This window comes from Zootoca vivipara, chromosome 5 (assembly GCF_963506605.1).
Source record: "Zootoca vivipara chromosome 5, rZooViv1.1, whole genome shotgun sequence".
Taxonomy (NCBI): domain Eukaryota; kingdom Metazoa; phylum Chordata; class Lepidosauria; order Squamata; family Lacertidae; genus Zootoca; species Zootoca vivipara.
In genome coordinates this window covers 4,016,807-4,025,392 of record NC_083280.1, presented here as the reverse complement: position 1 = coordinate 4,025,392, position 8,586 = coordinate 4,016,807, and the positions used below count along the sequence as shown (strand labels likewise).

Here is an 8,586-nt window from a genome sequence, read left to right as displayed (position 1 = left end):
ATTTCAGGGCGAACGGATAAGTGCTTGTGGGAGAAAAGTGGGGAATAACACACACGCACCTTCACCATTTATATATATATATAGATGAAGAAAGTGTTGAAAAACACATTTGTTAAGAAAGCAGAAGCTTTTTTTACTTGGAATAATTAGAGAGGAACTACTTAAGAAAGATATTACGTTTTTTCTGTATGCCACAACAGCAGCTAGAATAGTATTAGCAAGAAATTGGAAAACTGAAGATTTACCTATGGTGGACAACTGGCAGTTGAAGCTGATAGAATTTATGGAACTGTCCGAGCTGACTGGGAGACTCCGTGACCAGAGGGAAGAGTCGGTGGAAGAAGATTGGAAGAAATTTAAAGTTTATTTAGGAAATAATGGTAAGATTAGCAGTGTTTAATAAAAGATTTGGAAGTATAAAGAGGTTGTAGATGAGGATTAGTTGAGTTATTATTGTATATTAAGACTTAGTTAAGTTATTGTATTAATATTTTTGGGAGAGATAAAAAAAAGGTTTTATTGTACAACGTGAGGGGAAGGGGCTCGATTTTCTGTTGTATATGAATCTGACTTACATTTCTCCCATTGAGGAGTATCAAGCTTTGTTTTCACTGGGGCTGAAAGTTTCTTTCTTTTCTTTTCTTTTTTAATTTGATTCCGTTTACTATACAAAGAGGTTAACGGTTCTCTACAGACAACTCTGGTCTTTGTCTGTAGCTCACCCAATTAAAACGCCGCCAAGAGATCCCGCTGATGGGCTCAGGAATCGAGGCAGGCAGGCAGGCAGGCAGGGGGCATGTGACCCAAACCACCTGATCAGGCAAGGAGGAAAGAGTTGTGGGCATTCCGTGGAGCTGGGGGGCAAGGGGGAGCAAGGCAAGGGAAAAGATATCCAACTATGCCAGCTCCCACCCCACCCAATGCCAATCCCCATGCCCCCTCCAAAGGCAGAGCATCAAACCATTGTGCCTGGTCTTTCCCAACTAGATGGCAACCACTTTCAAGGGAAATAAATGGTCAGTTATAAATAGGGCATTTTCAGGGTGGGGTTTTCAGGCTCTACATTCATGCTCCACAGGCTGGAGAGACGAGTTCAAGCAATGGCCCAATAGCAAAGCCTGAGCTAGGTAGGTGGGGGTGGGGGGTTGTTTGGAAGAGGGGTCCTGCGGCTGGGTGCAAACCCAGAGTCCTTTCCTTTTTTAAAATACCTAATTGGAATGAATGTTTAGCTGGCAGGCTAGAGGCCGCAAGGCAAGCGAGGACCATGTCAGGCCGCCCGCCCGCCTGCCAGAGGCGATCCGCTAGGTGGGTGAGGCTTCTGGGGTTTTCCGTCCCGCCGGGCCATCCGAGGCCAGAGGTGGATCTGCGTCGGGGTTCTCAGAGCCTTTCGTGCAAATTCAGGCAGGACAAAGGCTGCCCGGTGGACACCTGAGTTATACTTCAGATTCCTTGCTTCCACTTCCTTCTGGGACAACTGTTGGACAGGGTCCCTGAAATTAGGGTTTCAATTCTTGCTGCAGAGCATGAAGCCGATCTGTCCACTGGGGTAGGTCGGGGTGGTGCAGTAGGCGTACTCGGCCACGGGGAACAGCGACTTGCAGAACTGCCACATCTCCTTTAGGAGGTCCAGGTGCAGCCACTGGCATTCGCCTTGGCAGCAGAGAATGCCGTCGTCCCGCAGAGCTGTCTTCTTTGAAGAGGCTTTCTGCAGGACCCATGGGGTCGGAAGGGTCTGTGATTATCACATCCAAAGCCTTCTGGTTCTGCATCATGAATTCGAAGCCGTCCCCAACATGCAAGGTAAGTTTTGGGCTAGAATATCCCACGGCCATCCCTGGGAGGTACTTCTTAGATGCTTGGATCACATCCTCGTCGATTTCGCACTGTACCATGGACTCCACGGAAGGGTGCTGGACCACTTCCCGCAAGACTCCTCCATTGCTGCCCCCAATGATGAGCACCTTCTGTGGGTTTGGGGGACTGCACAAGGGAAGGTTAGCGATCATTTCCTGGTACAAAAACTCGTCCCTCTCTGGGCACTGGGTGACTCCATCAAGGACCAAGACGTTCCCGTATGTTTTGCTCCTGAAGACCAGGATCTCCTGGAAGGGCGACCGCTGGTGATGCAGGACCTCCTGGACTTGCAGAGAGAGGGCCTGCCCAGCCCAGAGGCTGCACGTCTCGCGGAACCAGCCCTCTTGGATGACGACTGCTGGGGCTGCTGTCTCCTCCTCTGCCTCCCCTCCAGCTGCTGCCCTTCCTCCTCCTCCTCTGCCTCCCAAGCTAAGCTCCATGGCCAGCCAAACTGGGGAAGGTGAAGCGGCTGCCCCTCTGCTCCACTCTGCCTCGCCTCCGCAAGCGCAGGCCACCTCGGGGCTGAAGGTTTCTGAGACAGGGTTTTCTCGTGAGGAGATGAGGAACGGCGAGAACCAACACCAGATATGCAGGATTTCCCTGCTGAGATAGTCTTCAGAAAAGATGATTGAGTTCCTGGCCCTGGAGATTCTGCCCTCAGACCAGATGAGGCGCTAGGGCACAGAAGCATCCGAATCTGATTCGGATTCGCACATCCCCTGTTGGAGCATAAAAAGTGCATTTTTTATTATGTATTCATAATTCTTCTATAAAAAATATAGTCCATACACTATATGTATGGCCGCCTCTCTGGAGCTCGCTCGCTCGCTCAAGGGCTGCTGGCTGTGCGCTCGCCCACCAATTGGACAAAGGGGCGCTTCTCCCGGAAACTGGCCCCTCTCCATGGGTGGAAGGGGAGCTGGCGCCCTGCTCCGGGTGCAAGGAGCGCCAGGCCAGCCGAGCAGAGCTGGTTTGTGCTTGCGACGACGAAGCGCAGCATTGAGGGAAAGGCGCCTGCCTTCTCTCCGCGAAACTCACCGGCAACCCCCCCCCAACCCGTCGCGCATTTACAAGAGCTCAAGCGGCTCCCTCTGAGGATTCCCTTTCCCTTCTGGGCCGGCGGGATACCTGCCTTCCTCGCTCGGCCCCTGCCCCCCCCCCGCCCCATGCTGGGTACGCCCATGAGCAGGAGCGCCTCTTTCCCCGTTTCCGACACTCACAGCAAAATAAAATGCCATTCCAATGGCTGTCTCTTTTCGGTTGCGGCGATGTACATATTTTCCGGCCTCTTTGAATATTCTTTTATAGGTTTTTTTTGAAGATGCCGCCAAAGTCCTGTAACATCAAAATAAGAGACAAAGGATGCACAAGCCTGAAGCTGGCACAACAACAACAACAAACAACAACAACAACAACAACATTACTTGCACCCCGCCCACCTGATTGGGTTGCTCCAGTCACTACCCTCTGCTCCTCTCCAATTTCACCCAAGTCGTATCCCAATATCTAGCTCTCCTTCAAGGAAGGGATGCTTGAGAGTGCATGGCTTGTTGTTGTTATTGTTTAGTCGTTTAGTCGTGTCTGACTCTTCGTGACCCCATGGACCAGAGCACGCCAGGCACTCCTGTCTTGCACTGCCTCCAGATGTTTAGAAAGCTGGTGCAAATGTTAATCTGGTTTTAGGTAAAGGTAAAGGGACCCCTGACCATTAGGTCCAGTCGTGACCGACTCTGGGGTTGCGCGCTCATCTCGCATTATTGGCCGAGGGAGCCGGCGTATAGCTTCCAGGTCATGTGGCCAGCATGACAAAGCCGCTTCTGGCAAACCAGAGCAGCACATCGAAACGCCGTTTACCTTCCCGCTGGAGCGGTTCCTATTTATCTACTTGCATTTTGACGTGCTTTCGAACTGCTAGGTTGGCAGGAGCTGGGACCAATCTGGTTTTAGTCTATTGTTATTTTAATTTTTCAAAAGTCTCAAATTATTGTTGTTAGTTTTTCTAATCGATATTTTCTTATCTTTTCTTTTCAGCCGCTTTGAAGTTTGTTTTACTACAAGCAACAGCACATACATTTTCTGAAATAAGTCATAAGTTTATCCCCATTTCCCAGAAAGCAGGCCTGGGGGGGGGGCTGCTCTTCTTGCCTCACCTGCCAGTCCTTTTCACCTTCTTACCTTGCAAGAAGACGGATGCCTTCGAAAAAGGTTTCTTTACGTGCCAGCATGTCCCAGCAGCTTTCTAAGTGGAACATTTCTCCGTCTGTGATGCCTCCAAAACGGCCAACCAGATATTTCATGGCCTGCACTGTGGTCCTGAGTCAAGTGAAGAAACCAAGAATATTGTACTATTTATTTTTCCATTTTAAAAATTTGCATACTGCCCTTCACCCGTAGATCTCAGGGCAGTTCACAACATAAAAATACAAGATAAGAAGCACAAAATAAATAAGAAAAACATGAACAAACCAAACCAATAACCCCTCTCCCTCTCACAGACACAGTTGAAAGGGCGTAGGATGTTAATCTGCCAATGGCCTGGTTGAAAAGGAACCTTTTTGCCTGGCATCTAAAGGTATATAATGAAGGCACCAGGCAAACCTCCCTGGGGAGAGCGTTGCACTAATGGGAGCCACCACAGAAAAGACCCCTTCTTCTTTTGCCACCCTCCAGACTTCTCGTGGAGGAGGCACATGACGAGGAGCCTCTGATGATGATCACAAGGTCTGGGGAGGTTCATCTGGGGAGTTTGAGGTCCTTGACATCTTGCAGTCTTGAGCTGCTTGGCCTGATGGATCCAACCACAACCATCGCCCTCTGCACCCTCCCACATGGTTCCAGCACAAGCTGCAACCTTTCGGCTGTGATGGAGACTTAAGGTTTCCTGAGACGTGAGTCTCACCCCACCAAAATCAGCCCATCCAACATCCTTTCCCATCCTAGTGTCCTTCAGGTGTTTTGGACTACAACTCCCATCTTCAGCCCAGTTGGTGGGAGTTGTGGTCCAAAACGACTGAAGAGTACAGGAGTTGGGGAAGCCTGGGTCTCTTAGCTACCTAACCTTAGCAGAACCTCCATGTCCAAAGGAGGCCTATCTCTTGGGGGGAGGGCTGAGCCATCACGGCTATGGGTCAGGCTGACAAGCGCCCAGAGAGAGAAGGGAGGGCCACCCCAAATGCATTAGTAGGTCCCTTACGCCAGCGGATCGAGGCAGGAAGAGGGGCCTGTGATGGTACTGCTGCTCTTTTCCAGGACAAAGCTGAGGCGGAGGCTGAGTGCCAGCAGGATCCTGGGGAAGTTCTGTTCCAGCAGCCCCGAAGCCTCCGGTAAGGTGAGTATCCGGGACAGAGCGCTGGTAGCCTGGAGGGACAAAGACAGGAGAACGTCATTCAGCAGAGGTCATCGTCAAATCTCCCAACTTTCTATGCAGGAAGCAACATAGAAACTGAATGGTTTCCTACCGCTGTTGGAACTTGCGGATTGGAGCCCTTCCCCAGGATCCTCCTCAGCATAGGTTTAATTAGCTGGCTGCTGGCATACTGGTTGCTGACCAAAGTTCTCCAGACCGCTGTGGCTCTTCTGCAATTTTTAAAAAGAGATTTTTTCTTTCCCCCCTTTTCTTAAAAAAAGTCAGGTCAGCCCCCCCCCCCTTTAAGCTTTATATTGCACATACATACATTAAATTCAGCTCTCCCCATTTCCACCTCACAAAAGCTTTGCACATTGGCAAAGCAATCTCCCCTAATTCCTATATGTTATTTCCCCGTAACACACTCATCTCTTTTTTTCCCCCCATGTTAAAAATAAACTTTATTCAAGAAACTTTTAAAAAGAATTATACACACACCAGGGGATAAACATAAATACACATTTAAGCCACCCAACATAAATTAATCAACATAAATAGACAAACCAAATTGATCAAAACTCGCTGGGCAAATTAAATCTTTCAAACTGTAAATAATATACAATATCAAATTAAACAAACGTAACATAACATAACATAACATAACATAACATAACATAACATAACATAACTCATCCCCAAATCAAATCATAACACATAAACATACGCACATAAAATCAATTCATTTTAAATTAAAATTGGCTTCCAATCGCCAATATATCGTTTCCCTTACTATCATCCCTTAATTTGCTTTGCCTCTTATTAATTCAAATTGATTTATTCCTGCATGTTTTCTCTACTCAAAGCAAATCAATAACTCTGTTTCAATATTTTCTTCCACATATCTCCATTCTGCTTCTGTTCTCTGTTTTGGTATATTCCTCATTGGCGCCGTCATCCTTGCCAAATTCATAAACTCTACTACTTTAATTTGCCACTCTTGGATTGTTGGTATTCCGGTTCCTTTCCATTTTTGAGCTAATACTAATCTCGCTGCATCACAAGCATACAAAAAAATATTAACTCTATCTCTAGGGATATTTTCTGGGATTAAACTTAATAAGAAATATTCAGGGGGTTTTTCAAATGTGACTTTTAACATTCTCTTCAATTTCTCATATATATCATTCCAAAATTTATTTATTTCTTTACACTCCCATCAAATGCCACCTGTATACAAGCTTCATCATGTTTTCTTTAATTCCTGAACACGCTGTAAATCTCATTGTTGATCTCCACAATTTATCCCACTGTGTTTTGTAAATTGGTCTTCCTAAATCCTGGGCCCACTTTGTCATTACAGATTTTATCTCTTCATCTTTTAATTCCCACTCTAATAAAAATTTATACATCTTGGATAGCGGTTTAACCATATTATCAATCAGAATTTCTTGTAATTTAGATTTCCCCCCAATAAATCCTATTTCTTTATGGTTTTTTAAAATAAACTTTGTATTTGGAGATAATGTAACCAGCTAGCACAATGATGTTTTGTCTGTTCATATGGTTTTATTACAAATTGATCTCCTTCCTCCTTCACTATCAATTCTTGATAGGTTGGCCATTTTCCACTTTTACCTCGGCCGCTCATCATCGTCATCTCCAATGGCAACGCCCACCAGGGCGTCTTTGTCTCTAATAAATTTTTGTATTCATCCCAGATTTAAAATACCAATTTTTTAAAATAAAAAAATTCCTTCAGTAGCACCTTAAAGACCAACTAAGTTTTTATTTTGGTATGAGCTTTCGTGTGCATGCACACTTCTTCAGATACCAGATAGAAAGAGGATGTCAGTTTGTACCTGAGCAAGTTTCTTGGTGAGGTTGATGGACTTCCATTTCATGCGGCTCAATGTGGTGCCTTCCATAGTTCTGGTTACAGGTAGGTAGCCGTGTTGGTCTGGATCGAAGTAAAATAAAAAAATTCCTTCAGTAGCACCTTAAAGACCAACTAAGTTTTTATTTTGGTATGAGCTTTCGTGTGCATGCACACTTCTTCAGATACATGCACGCACACGAAAGCTCATACCAAAATAAAAACTTAGTTGGTCTTTAAGGTGCTACTGAAGGAATTTTTTTATTTTACTTCGATCCAGACCAACACGGCTACCTACCTGTAACCAATTTTTTAAATTATATGATCCGTGAAACTTTTATCATTCCCTCTGCTTTCCTGTAATATGTATGCGTGCCAGCCTTTGTTATTCCTAAATCCCTCCAATTCCAAGAGCTCTTGATTTTCTAATACCATCCACTCTCTCATCCATCAAAAACAAGCGGAGGCTTAATATAATTTAAGATCAGGGACCCCCCAACCACCTCTCTCCTTAATGTTCGTTAATAATTTTAAGAGGCCCTTACTCATCCCAGTCAGTGGAGCAGTCTAACAGGCTGTCAAGCACTGGGGTCAGCCGCTTCGCCGCGATGTTGGCTACTGCTGTAAGGGCCTCGTCCTTTGTTCGGGCGTCTGGGATGCTCGGGAGATGGTGGTAGATCTCCCTGATGATCATGGGCAGCTGGAAGAAGATAAAAGAAGACCAGGATGAGAAAGTGAGGTGGACCTGAAAGAAAGCGAGGGATTTCGGAGAAATGATATATGATGAGAAAAACAAACAAACAAAACAAAACTGAAGCTTTTGGGGTTATAGGGTCAGAAGTTCCAAAAAAGATGGTGAAGTTATTTGTGTATCCTGTTTCTCCTAAAATAAAACATACCCATAAAATAAGCCATAGCAGGATTTCTAAGCAATTGTGCAATATAAGCCATACTTGAATTATGGTGCTGCAGGAGACTCTTGAGAGTCCCATGGACTGCAAGAAGATCAAACCTATCCATTCTTAAGGAAATCAGCCCTGAGTGCTCCCTGGAAGGACAGATCGTGAAGCTGAGGCTCCAATACTTTGGCCACCTCATGAGAAGAGAAGAATCCTTGGAAAAGACCCTGATGTTGGGAAAGATTGAGGGCACTAGGAGAAGGGGACGTCAGAGGACGAGATGGTTGGACAGTGTTCTCGAAGCTACCAACATGAGTTTGACCAAACTGCGGGAGGCAGTGCAAGACAGGAGTGCCTGGCGTGCTATGGTCCATGGGGTCACGAAGAGTCGGACACGACTAAACGACTAAACAACAACAAGCCATACTCTGAAAATAAGACATAGTGATAGGCGCAGTTCTGGAGGGCGCCAAGGAAGAGGCTAGGCTGGACATATAATTAAAAAATAAGACATCCCCTGAAAATAAGCCACCGTGTTGTTGTTTTTTGAGGAAAAATAAATATAAGACGGTGTCTTATTTGTGGAGAAACACGGGGTATGTGACTACAGCTGC

General features: G+C 46.0%; 1 pseudogene; it reads right to left on the bottom strand.

The window, feature by feature from the left end:
• Positions 1-1,267: 1,267 nt before the first annotated feature.
• On the bottom strand, positions 1,268-2,294 carry LOC132592124 (spermidine synthase-like; annotated as a pseudogene).
• Positions 2,295-8,586: the final 6,292 nt, after the last annotated feature.